Source organism: Arachis ipaensis, chromosome B1, assembly GCF_059453495.1.
Source record: "Arachis ipaensis isolate K30076 ecotype BB chromosome B1, ASM5945349v1, whole genome shotgun sequence".
Classification (NCBI taxonomy): Eukaryota; Viridiplantae; Streptophyta; class Magnoliopsida; order Fabales; family Fabaceae; genus Arachis; species Arachis ipaensis.
The window spans coordinates 28309547-28321322 of record NC_142436.1 but is presented as its reverse complement, the minus strand read 5'-3'; the positions used below and the strand labels follow the sequence as shown (position 1 = coordinate 28321322).

At 37.2% G+C, this 11776-nt stretch overlaps 1 long non-coding RNA gene across 1 annotated transcript; it reads left to right on the top strand.

Annotated features, from left to right (window-relative positions):
- The first annotated feature begins 7596 nt into the window (after window positions 1–7596).
- LOC110270385 (uncharacterized) lies at window positions 7597–11240 on the top strand. The gene is made up of 2 exons (XR_002359863.2): window positions 7597–7919; window positions 7999–11240. It is a non-coding gene; the product is annotated as an uncharacterized LOC110270385 (long non-coding RNA).
- Window positions 11241–11776: the final 536 nt, after the last annotated feature.

Sequence of the window (11776 nt, the reverse complement as noted above, 5' to 3'; positions counted from 1 at the left end):
GTTGCCAGAGGCTGGCTGGACTTTATTGGGCGCTCTATACTGCCCACTAGTAACCGCTCTGAGGTCACCATCAGAAGAGCAGTGATGATTCATTGCATTATGCTAGAAAAAGAAGTGGAAGTTCATCAGCTGATTGCTTGTGAGCTTTACAAAATTGCAAACAAGAACTCCAAAGATGCTAAATTGGCTTATCCAAGCTTAGTCTCTCTGCTATGTAAAGATGCTGGAATAAAAATGGGAGTAGATAAGTATATCTCAGTTGAGCAACCAATCACCAAAAAGTCTATGGAAGGACTACAAGTGCAGGACGACCCCATCAAGAGAAAAGCAAAGGAGCTCCTCCCGGAAATCCCTCAAATTGAATACTGGGAGCGCTTAGAAGCATCTGTCACCAAGTTACAAGAAGCTGTGGATCAACTGAAGGAAGAACAATAAAATCAAAACAGCATGCTATGCAAACTGCTTAAAGAACAAGAATAGCAAGGGCGTGACTTAAAGGAACTGAAGCGCCAGAAGCTGTCTCTTGAAGGGCCAAGCACCCCACAGACTAAAGAGGCATCTACCTCCCAAAATAAAGGTTGTTGAGTCCTAACTCTGAGATAACCTTTTATCCATTTTAAGAATATATGAGTATTAAAGTTAGAGTCATTTATTTTTATGTCTTTAATTTTCTGTCTTTTATTATTAAGTGCCTGCTTTTATGCCTAATTTATATTATTCTTATTAAATAATAAATAAAGATTAGAGTCTATGCCTTAAAGTTATGAATATCCTATGAATCCATCACCTTTCTTAAATAAAAAAATATTTTAATTACAAAAGAACAAGAAGTACATGGTTTCAAATTCATCCTTGAAACTAGTTTAATTATTTTGATGTGGTGACAATACTTTTTGTTTTCTGAATGAATGCTTGAATAGTGCATATGTCTTTTGAATTTGATTGTTTGTGAATGTTAAATATGTTGGCTCTTGAAAGAATGATGAAAAGGAGAAATGTTATTTGATGATCTGAAAAATCATAAAATTGATTCTTGAAGCAAGAAAAAGCAGTGAATACAAAAGCTTGCGGAAAAAAAAATTGCGAAAAAAATATAGAAAGAAAAAGAAAAAGCAAGCAGAAAAAGCCAAAAGCTCTTAAAACCAAAAAACAAGAGCAAAAAGCCAGTAGCCCTTAAAACCAAAAGGCAAGGGTAATAAAAAGGATCCAAGGCTTTGAGCATCAGTGGATAGGAGGGCCCAAAGGAATAAAATCCTGGTCTAAGCGGCTAAACCAAGCTGTCCCTAACCATGTGCTTGTGGCTTGAAGGTGTCAAGTGAAAACTTGAGATTGAGTGGTTAATTAAAGTCAAGGTCCAAAGCAAAAAAAAGAGTGTGCTTAAGAACCCTGGACACCTCTAATTGGGGACTTTAGCAAAGCTGAGTCACAATCTGAAAAGGTTCACCCAATTATGTGTCTGTGGCATTTATGTATCCGGTGGTAATACTGGAAAACAAAGTGCTTAGGGCCACGGCCAAGACTCATAAAGTAGCTATGTTCAAGAATCAACATACTGAACTAGGAGAATCAATAACACTATCTGAATTCTAAGGTCCTATAGATGCCAATCATTCTGAACCTCAATGGATAAAGTGAGATGCCAAAACTATTCAAGAGGCAAAAAGCTACTAGTCCCGCTCATCTAATTAGAGCTAAGTTTCATTGATAGTTTAGAATTTATAGTATATTCTCTTCTTTTTATCTTATTTAATTTTCAGTTGCTTGGGGACAAGCAACAATTTAAGTTTGGTGTTGTGATAAACGGATAATTTATACGCTTTTTGGCATTGTTTTTAGTATGTCTTCAGTATGATTTAGTTAATTTTTATTATATTTTTATTAGTTTTTAATTAAAAATCACATTTCTGGACTTTATTATGAGTTTGTGTGTTTTTCTGTAATTTCAGGTATTTTCTGGCTGAAATTGAGGGAGCTGAGCAAAAATCTGATTCAGGCTGAAAAAGGACTGCTGATGTTGTTGGATTCTGACCTCCCTGCACTCGGAATGGATTTTATGGAGCTACAAGAGTCCAATTGGCGCGCTCTTAATTGCGTTGGAAAGTAGACATTCAGGGCTTTCCAACAATATATAATAGTCCATACTTTGCTCAAGGATAGATGACGTAAACTGGCGTTCAACGCCAGTTCTATGTTGCAGTCTGGCGTCAAACGCCAGAAACAGGTTACAACCTGGCGTTTAACTCCAGAAATAGCCTAGGCACGTGAGAAGCTTAAGTCTCAGCCCAGCACACACCAAGTAGGCCCCAGAAGTGGATTTCTGCACCATCTATCTTAGTTTGCTCATTTTCTGTAAACCTAGGTTACTAGTTTAGTATTTAAACAACTTTTAGAGATTTATTTTGCACCTCATGACATTTTAGATCTGAACTTTGTATCTTTAATGGCATGAGTCTTTAAACTCCATTGTTAGGGGTGAGGAGCTCTGCTGTGTCTCGATGAATTAATGCAATTATTTCTGTTTTCTGTTCAAACACGCTTGTTTCTATCTAAGATATTCATTCGCACTTCAGTATGATGAATGTGATGATCCGTGACACTCATCACCATTCTCAACCTATGAACACGTGTCTGACAACTACCTCCGTTCTACCTTCGATTGAATGAGCATCTCTTGGATTCCTTAATCAGAATCTTCGTGGTATAAGCTAGAATCCATTGGCAGCATTCTTGAGAATCTGGAAAGTCTAAACCTTGTCTGTGGTATTTCGAGTAGGATTCAGGGATTGAATGACTGTAACGAGCTTCAAACTCACAAGGGTTGGCCGTAGTGACAGACACAAAAGGATCAATGGATCCTATTCCAGCATGAGTGAGAACCGACAGATGATTAGCCGTGCGGTGACAGCACACCTGGACCATTTTCACTGAGAGGACGAATGGTAGCCATTGACAACGGTGATCCACCAACACATAGCTTGCCATATGAGGAACCTTACGTGCGTGAAGAAGAAGACATGGAGAAAGCAGAGATTCAGAAGACAAAGCATCTCCAAAACTCCAACATATTCTCCATTACTGCATAACAAGTATTTATTTCATGCTCTTTTATTCTTCGCAATTCAAATTGATAATTATAATTGATCTCCTGACTAAGATTTACAAGATAACCATAGATTGCTTCAAACCAACAATCTTCGTGGGATCGACCCTTACTCACGTAAGGTATTTGATGTGGGCAGAAATTGGCGAATTAAAAATTGTTAAAATATATACGTTGCAAGTATAGTTCTTAACTCACCAGAAATCTGCCTATCAATTTAAAAAGGTGTCACAGAAAATTGAAATTAAAATACTGGGAATATGAATCCCAGGTCGTCTCCCAACGAGTTGCAGAAAAGTGTGCTATTTTATTAATCAGATATTTTCAAAAAAGGTTTGAGTTGAGTAAACAGGAAATTAAATTGATGAAATTGAATAATGTAAATAAAAGCCTTGACTGGAAGTTGATTAGTTGGAATCTCTATTATTGTTGGAATAATCTCAAGATTAGTTTATAATTAAAGGTTGTCCTATTTAGTTATCCTTTACTAGGTAAGGGAAAGTCAAACAAGTTGGAATGCTACGTCTATTCACAAGTTGCAATCCACTTAATTAAAAGGGATTGGTGTTAGTGACTAGAAGGCAATCCAACCATAAACCCAATTACAATCTTTCTTTCAATTCTTCCAACTCAAGGGTTCCTTTCAATCAACTCCCCATCAAGTTAGGAAACTACTCGCTCATTGTGAATGTAAAATTCATAACATATGAAAAGGAATTAGAGAAAGACATTGTAAATAGAAATCAAAATAATCAATTAAAAATAAAATCAATTCTTGTATTAAATAATCCTAAAAATATTCCACTGATAAAATTAAACAAAGCAAAGAACATGGAAGAGTAAGACCAAGTAAAGAAAACGAACTAGAATGACGAAGTCTTGATGAGGTAATAACTCTTCTCAATATCCCAGTGCCAACAAGTAAAATAAAAATTCTAAGAACTATGAATGTGTGTAGAGAGAAAACCTAGAGGAGGAGTAAAACCTAGATCTCAAACTAAAACTGTGTAGAATGAATGTTCTTCCTGGTTTCTGCATGTTCTCTGGCTCTAGTCTGCTGTTTCGGGCCGAAAACTGGGTCAAAATAGGGCCCGAAATCGCCCCCAGCGAATTCTGCAGATTATGCAGATCGCGCACGTCACGCGATCGCGTCGCTCATGCGGACGCGTCATTCGCGTTTCTGCTTTGCCACGCGGACGCGTCGTCCATGCGGCCGCGTCACTCGTGCTGTTCCATCCGCGCGGTCGCATCATCCATGCGGCCGCGTCGCTGCAAATTGCTCTCTTCCGCGCAGTCGCGTCATCCATGCGACCACGTCACGTCTCGCTGGTCATCTCCTCAATTTCTTGTGTTCCTTCCATTTTTGCAGGCTTCCCTTCCAATCTCCAACTCATTCATGCCCTATAAAGCCTGAAACATTTAACACACAGATCACGACATCGAATGGAATAAGGGAGAAATAAAATACCTAATTAAAAATCTCTAGGAAGCAAGTTTTCAACCATAAAACATCTTTAGGAAGGAAATATAAATGCATGCTTATTTAATGAATAAGTGGGCAAAGATCATGATAAAACCACACAATTGAACACAATATAAACCATAAAATAGTGGTTTATCAGTATTACTTGGACGACCCAGTGCACTTGCTGGTTGTGGTACGAGTTGTGAAAAGTGTGATTCACAATTCATGCACCAGTAATAAACTTGTTAAAAAATGAATGCATGCTCTCGCTCCTTTGTGTGCTTTTCATCCCTGCCCAGAAGTGGTGATCCAGATAGATTGGAACCCATATATGACGGTCTTCATAGAGATCTGCAGAATACACCCAAACATAGACTATAAATACACCCAAAAAAATTCAATTTACACCTCTGCTTCAGATTTTAAACAAACATTACCTGAAAGCCACTTGTTGTCCACAAGACCAAAATTTAGCAGAAAATCATTCCAATTCCTATCAAATGAGTCTTTACTATAAGAGTTCCAAACAACTTGGCTCATTTCTTGTTCAATTTCTGCATGTCCCTTGTACCCGTTTAATTTGCTTGGAATCTTCTTCATGATGTGCCAAATACACCAATGGTGAATTGTTATTGGCATACAAGCCTCTAAAGCCCTTTTCATTGATGCACATTGATCGGTGAGAAATCCTTTCAGAGCATTTCCTCCCATGCAACGAAGCCAACATTGAAATAACTATTTGAATGATTCAATTTCTTCATTTTTCATCAAAGAGCATCCAAGAAGTGTTGACTGACCGTGGTGATTCACTCCGACAAAAGAACCACAAACCAAATTATACCTGAAACAAATTACCATAGTGAAGAATGAAAAATCATTACGTACACCCAACAAATGCTTTGTATACACCAAAAAACACCCAATATACACCTCTGCGGCAGATTCATAAAAATACATTAATTTAGCATCATAAACAGGGACAGTTTATAACCTGTTTGTATTGTAGGTGGTGTCAAATGAAATAGCATCTCTGAAATACTCAACGGCAGCTCTACTTCTTGCATCGGCCCAAAAAGCCAACTTAATCGATTGATTCTCTTCGAGTTCAAGCTCAAAAAAGAAATTTTGATTCTTCTCTTTCATTCTTAACAAATATTTCCCAAATTCCTTTGCATCTTCTTGTTCAAAAACATTCCGCACTTCTCTCGTAATGTAATTCCTCACATCCTTTTCAATAAAATTTAACCTGCGATGACCCCCGACAGCCGCAACAAATGATTGGTAAGTTTTGCTTGGTCTAATACCAGCCTCCTCGTTATTCTCTATTGTACGACGAATGGACATGCTTAGTTCCCTGTGCTGTTTGAGCATCTTTGCTTTACTTGGACAGCAAGGGTGCGAATGATCCAGCACAACCTTTGAAATGATCCAAGCACCAACATCCTTCAATGTGTGTATATAAATTCTTGCAGGACAGTTTAAACCGGCTGTCGGATTTGTCTTCTCGGTCGGAGATATTTTAGATTTCCATTTTTCCTCTCTACTACATGTAATCAATTGATTCTTAATCTCGTTTCCCTTCCTATTTGTGCTCTGAACTCTTGTAGAAAAATCTGTAGCCTTGGCATAGTTCCTGTAAAATTTTTCAGCATCTTCAAGGGTGGTAAAGGTCATTCCAACCTTGAGAACAAACTGGTCATCAACAACAGAGAGAGGCTGCAGAATACACCATGTCAAAAACTAAAAATACACCCAATCATGTTGATCTAATACACCCGAACGACAACAACTCAACTAAAATAACAAAAAAAAGCCATAAACTGTAAATACACCCACACTTCTCCCTAAAATACACCCAAAAATTCTGATCTACACCCGAGCGTCTGCTATAAATTGCAGATAATTATTCAAAACTAATACATTAGATTCAATCCACAGATTTATGTTCACGCGTTAATTTCACAGTCAATGTTCACGAATTATTCAGCTAGACAATGATATACGAATAACTGCAACAAAATTCAGAGTAATCGTAATTAGCTGAATGTAAATCAAACCTCAGGAACTTCGTTAAATTCAAATTCAAAATCCACTTTACCCTGATTCAGCTGACAATCTGAGATTGAATCATCCATTATCTTTAAAACGAGTTCAAACTTTGATTTCAGAAACCAAAAAATAGAAAAAAAAAACGAAGCTGGAGCTACAGAGAGAGGAACTCACGTCAATGGCGAAGAACAAACCAGTGAGAAAGGAGGGGAAAAGAACGATCGAAAAGGCAGGGGAAGGCGCGTGAGAAGAAGAACGAAGAAATTTGGAAAGAAGGAGAACGAAGAAGGAAACAAATCTTTTAAAATTGGTAGTTATATATTCGCGGGATCTGTTATATAGCGCGTGTAAGCTACGTAACACTAGGAGCGCGTTTTGGGCGTTAGTGGTTAATTGACTTGTAAGACTTATAAGCCCTAATCGCTTGTATGTAAAGAATTTCTGATTAATTGATTGTGTTATCTTTTGTTTTCTCTCGTTCATTTATCTGGAGAAAGTATTTTGTATTAGTAACTAATTTATTATCTCTTTTTGCACCATAAATTATATCTAAGAATTAATATTTAATTATTATTAATATATTTTTAAAAAAATACATTTAACTTTTAATTTTATATTTTTATTTAATTATGACCGAGTCAACCGAGTAAATCAGTGACCTACCAATTAAACCAGTGACCCAATAACCTAGTCATATGACCGGATCTATTACGAATTCGATTCTAATAATTATGATTAAATTAAATTTTTTAAATTAATACTCTATACCCTACTTTTATTAAATTTATGCTACTCTAATTAACCAAAAAATTCCCAAATGGAAGCCCACTGGTCCTAATCCTAATTCCACTCACCCTCACCCTCACCCTCACCCTCACCCACACTAACACACACGCCGCAGCCCACAAACGCAACACACACAAAACACACGCACACCACAGTGAGAGGGAAACGGAAGAAAGGGAGGAGAAGAGGAGAAGGAGGGAGACGATGCCAGCGGGGCTGGGTGCCGCCATCGCTGCCGCTGTCGCTAGAGGGAGAGGGGATGCCCGGAAGAGGAGCAGGCGCGTAGAGGAGAGCGAGCCAGAGGATAGGGAGAAGATGCCTCTGTCGCCGCCATGGGGAGCCGCAAGCCTTGTCGCCGTTGTCGTCGTGGGTCACCGCCATCGCGCCATGCTATCGCTAGCTCTGTCGCGTCTTGTCGCCGTCTAGAATGACGAGCAGAGAGCGAGAGAGAGCTCGCGGTGGAGAGAGAGGAGACGCCGCTTCGGAGAACGGTGCTGTTGTCACCGAGATCCACTGCTGGTAACGGTGTTCTTGCTTCTAGTTTCCGTTCTTTTTAAATTCTTGGAACATTGTTGTTGTCACTTCATGGTTGTTGCAGCCACCGTCGTCGAGTTGCATGCAGATGTCAGAGCCGTTCCTTAGCAACGCCACTGCTGCCAAACCGCCGAAGCTTTGTCACCGTTCTTCTTGCTGGAAAAGTACCGGCAGCATCACTGCCTTGTTCCCCTTGGTAAAAATGATTATTTGGCTCTGTTTTCGTTTACTGTAATACTCTATTACTAATTATGTTCTAATTCTACTTAATATCAATCTCGCGTTAAATCCAAATTATGTCAGATATGAGTTGTTGCTGCTGTATTTATTGTGGTCACTTGGAAATCATCAAGGCTAGTGCTTCGTTCTTTTGTTGCAGTTAGTTAAACCTGTTCCAAAACTATCACTGCTAGCGTTCTGATTAATGGTTATTAAGATTTTAGATTCTGATGTCTAAGGGTCAAAGTGCAAACGGTGAATGTTATTGCTACCCCGGATTGATAAGAAAGGGATTTATTGCATTTTAATTGCGGCTAATTGAGGTAGGGGATTTAAATTTAAAAAAAATGTTTTAAACTTTGAATACCCGACAAATTTAGTAGATTAATGCAAAAGAATGAATATCAGGGATGTAAATGATTTTCTGCTGTAATTGAATATGTTGTGTTTGTTAGTGATTGGTTAATTTCTGAATTTTGGTGGGACTGGTTGATTTTATTGTGTTTGAATTTTTTGAAGAATTATTTAGCAGCATTGGAAGCAATTTTTTAATTTTTCAGTAAAAAATTAGTTGAAAAAAAGATTGAAATGTGATTTTAAAGTTTGAAAATGAATGGCCGATGATAGCTTGGAATATGTAAATGTTATTGTTGGCTATTGAAGCCGGTTGAGGTTGAATTGAGGAAACCCACGAAGGGTGGTAAACTCCAGCTTTTAGGGGATGTTCTGCTGGAATTTTTGTAAAAATTGAAGAGTTTTAGAAGTTTTGGTTATGGTTTCAGAAATGAGTTTGGTTTGATTAACTTTATCAAAAGAGATATGTCTTGAATACATTTAAAGATTTTAAAGAAAATTAGATTCTTATGATTTCGTTAATTCATGATTTTTAACTCATTTGATTTTTGATAAGAACAAAAAGAGATTTGATTAACTAGCTAAAGATTTAAAAAAAAAGTGAATTAATTATAAATTCAAGTGTTTGGGAATAGGAGAGTGAGATTGAGATTTTAATGGATTTAAGCATAAGAGTTGAGAGAGAGTTATTTTAAGGAATATGATGATAAATTGTGTGATGTTTGATTTGGAGGAAAGTCATGAGACAGTTAAGACAAAATATTGGGGTTTTAATGAGTCGTTGCGTGTTAGGAAGAATGGATATGGTTTAGGCTTTGAAAATGGATGAGGTTTGAGGGTATTGATCTCAAAGGAAAAGGGTTTGAGAAGTGTTATTGTGAATGTTGCTTGAAATTGATGATTAGGAAAGTTTGGCTTGTCAATCTATAAAGTGATTAATTAGAAAAATCTGATTCGATAAGATTGAATGGATTATGTCGTGTTTGAGTTAGATTATTGTTGGCTATAAATGATTATGTTCTAATTGAGTCAGTATACAACCTTGACCTCGAGTCTAAAGTGTCGTATTAGACATCTCATACTCGCAAGCTGTATGCACGGCCTACGTCCAATCTGGTGCATGTTTAAGTGTGCGGAGTAGAGTTCTGGCGTTGAGTTATTGATGAGTATGATGAGAATTTTGATTTAAGTTGAGACATGTGCGAGATATTATGATTGATGTTGATTATGTTATTGATGAATTGATTAGTAATGATTAAGAATGTGGTGTTGGTTCCGGCTGATTATATTTACGTGGGATGATGATTGTGGTTGATGAGAATTATGATGTGACTAGTGGCAATTATGATTATGTTAAATGATAAATTTTATGATGAGATAGATGATGATTGAGTATGGCTGAATTGGCAAGGTCTGGCTGTTATCCCTCTTGCATAATGAATTAAATTTGATTGAGAGATACCTACCTAGATAGATGTAGTAGTATTGTTCCACTTGCTCCGGGTTGTCGTTTGAGATTCTGGGGTAGATGAAAGGATGGTCGCTTTGTCCTGCTTGCTCCTAGTTTGTATTTGATCTTCTGGGGTAGATGAAAGGATGATGATTTTATCCCGCTTGCTCCCAGATGTTGACCCTCCATCACAAGATGTGACCGGACACTTAGACCTTTTCGGATATTATTCTTCCAAGAGATGTGAATCCCACTTGAGAGATACGCTCAAGTAGGGACTGTCCAGGGTTAGTTACCGGACATTCGGATTTGGCTGTATAACTGACAGATGAACTCATTAGCCATAGGGCAGACATGCATCATTTGCATTTGTGTGTATTGTTTGGGTGTGAATCTTGTATTTGGTTTGCTTAATTGAATAATTGCATCTATCTGCTATTTGATCTAATTGCTCTATCTGTACTCTCTTTATGTATTCTTTGTATTGTTTTGTCTGTGTTTGAAAACTGAGAGATCCCTCATGTTGGCGGTGGTAACGCTGAGGGTTGTTCCTAATGTGGTGATGGAAGTTAAGGCAGATTGGACATGGTATTGCTCTGATACTCTAGATTATGTACTAGATGGATACAGGGGCGGAGCTAGAAATTTTTTTGGGAGGGGCAAACATAAAAAAAAATAAGTTAAGAAGAGAGAAAAATTAATAATTAAAAGAGAGTTAAACTAAAAAATTGGAAGTTTGGGAGAGGCCATTGCCCCTTTTTCCATGAACGTGGCTCTGCCACTGGATGGATAGGAATGAACGATGTAAACGATTTACTTTTTAAACGATTTACTTTACGGATTTGTAAACTAAAGAAGATTTTTTAAGACCTTTTCGAAGTAAGATTTCTTATAAAGTTTTTCCAAAGTGTTTTTTAAAAAGAAAATGTTTTTGTAATGGGATTCTTTCTATTTGCAAGTATTTCTTTGCTTTGATGGTATTCTCTTCCCTAACGAAAACTTGCGAGGACAATCTTATCACCCTTACAGATTTTCTTTTTCATTGAGAGGTTCATGAGGCTTTGGTGCGAAGCTGCGACTAAACTACAGAGTTATATGTATTTGTATTTTCTATTTTTGTTTTAGTTGAGATTTTTTTTCCCTCGTCATTTGTCATTTTGGTTTACAGAGGGGTATGACTTGTATTTAAGAATTTTTGAATAAGTCTGTATATAATGCTATGTGAATATACTTATGTGATTAAGTGGTTTAAAGTAAAAGCTTTTTGCTTTTATAATTAAAAATTCGGTTGTATTTCGCAAAGGTTCAATTTTAAATAAATATAATATTAAATAAAAAAGATTAGAGGTAGGTAACATCTGGATTTTTAGTGCGATCATAAGGTGCTAAAAATTAGGGTGTTTCACTCTTCATTTATGTATAGGTTGTACAACCCCTCATCTACTTTGGCTACGTGCATCCTTTGATGAATGAAGAGTGTTCGTTGTTAGAATCTCCTTTAGAGTCATCAGAGTTAGCTTCCTCCTCTTTTGAGCTCTCTTCCTTGTCATCTTCATATGATCTTGGGTTCTCCTTCACTTGACCAATCTTGGATCCCTTTCAAGCCCCTATTTCCTTTTCTGATCCTTAATCCACCATCCATAGCTCCTCTTTTGAGACTCTAGAAATTTCAGTTGAAAATTCTTCTCCTCGCTTTCTTACTTTTTTCTTGCTTCGGTAAAGGAGGTCCAATTCCTACTGTGATTTTCTTCGTTTAGTTTGTTCACTTGGAGCTTTTATGGAGCTCCTGGAAAAAGGAAAACAGTAACTTGTGTAAAGA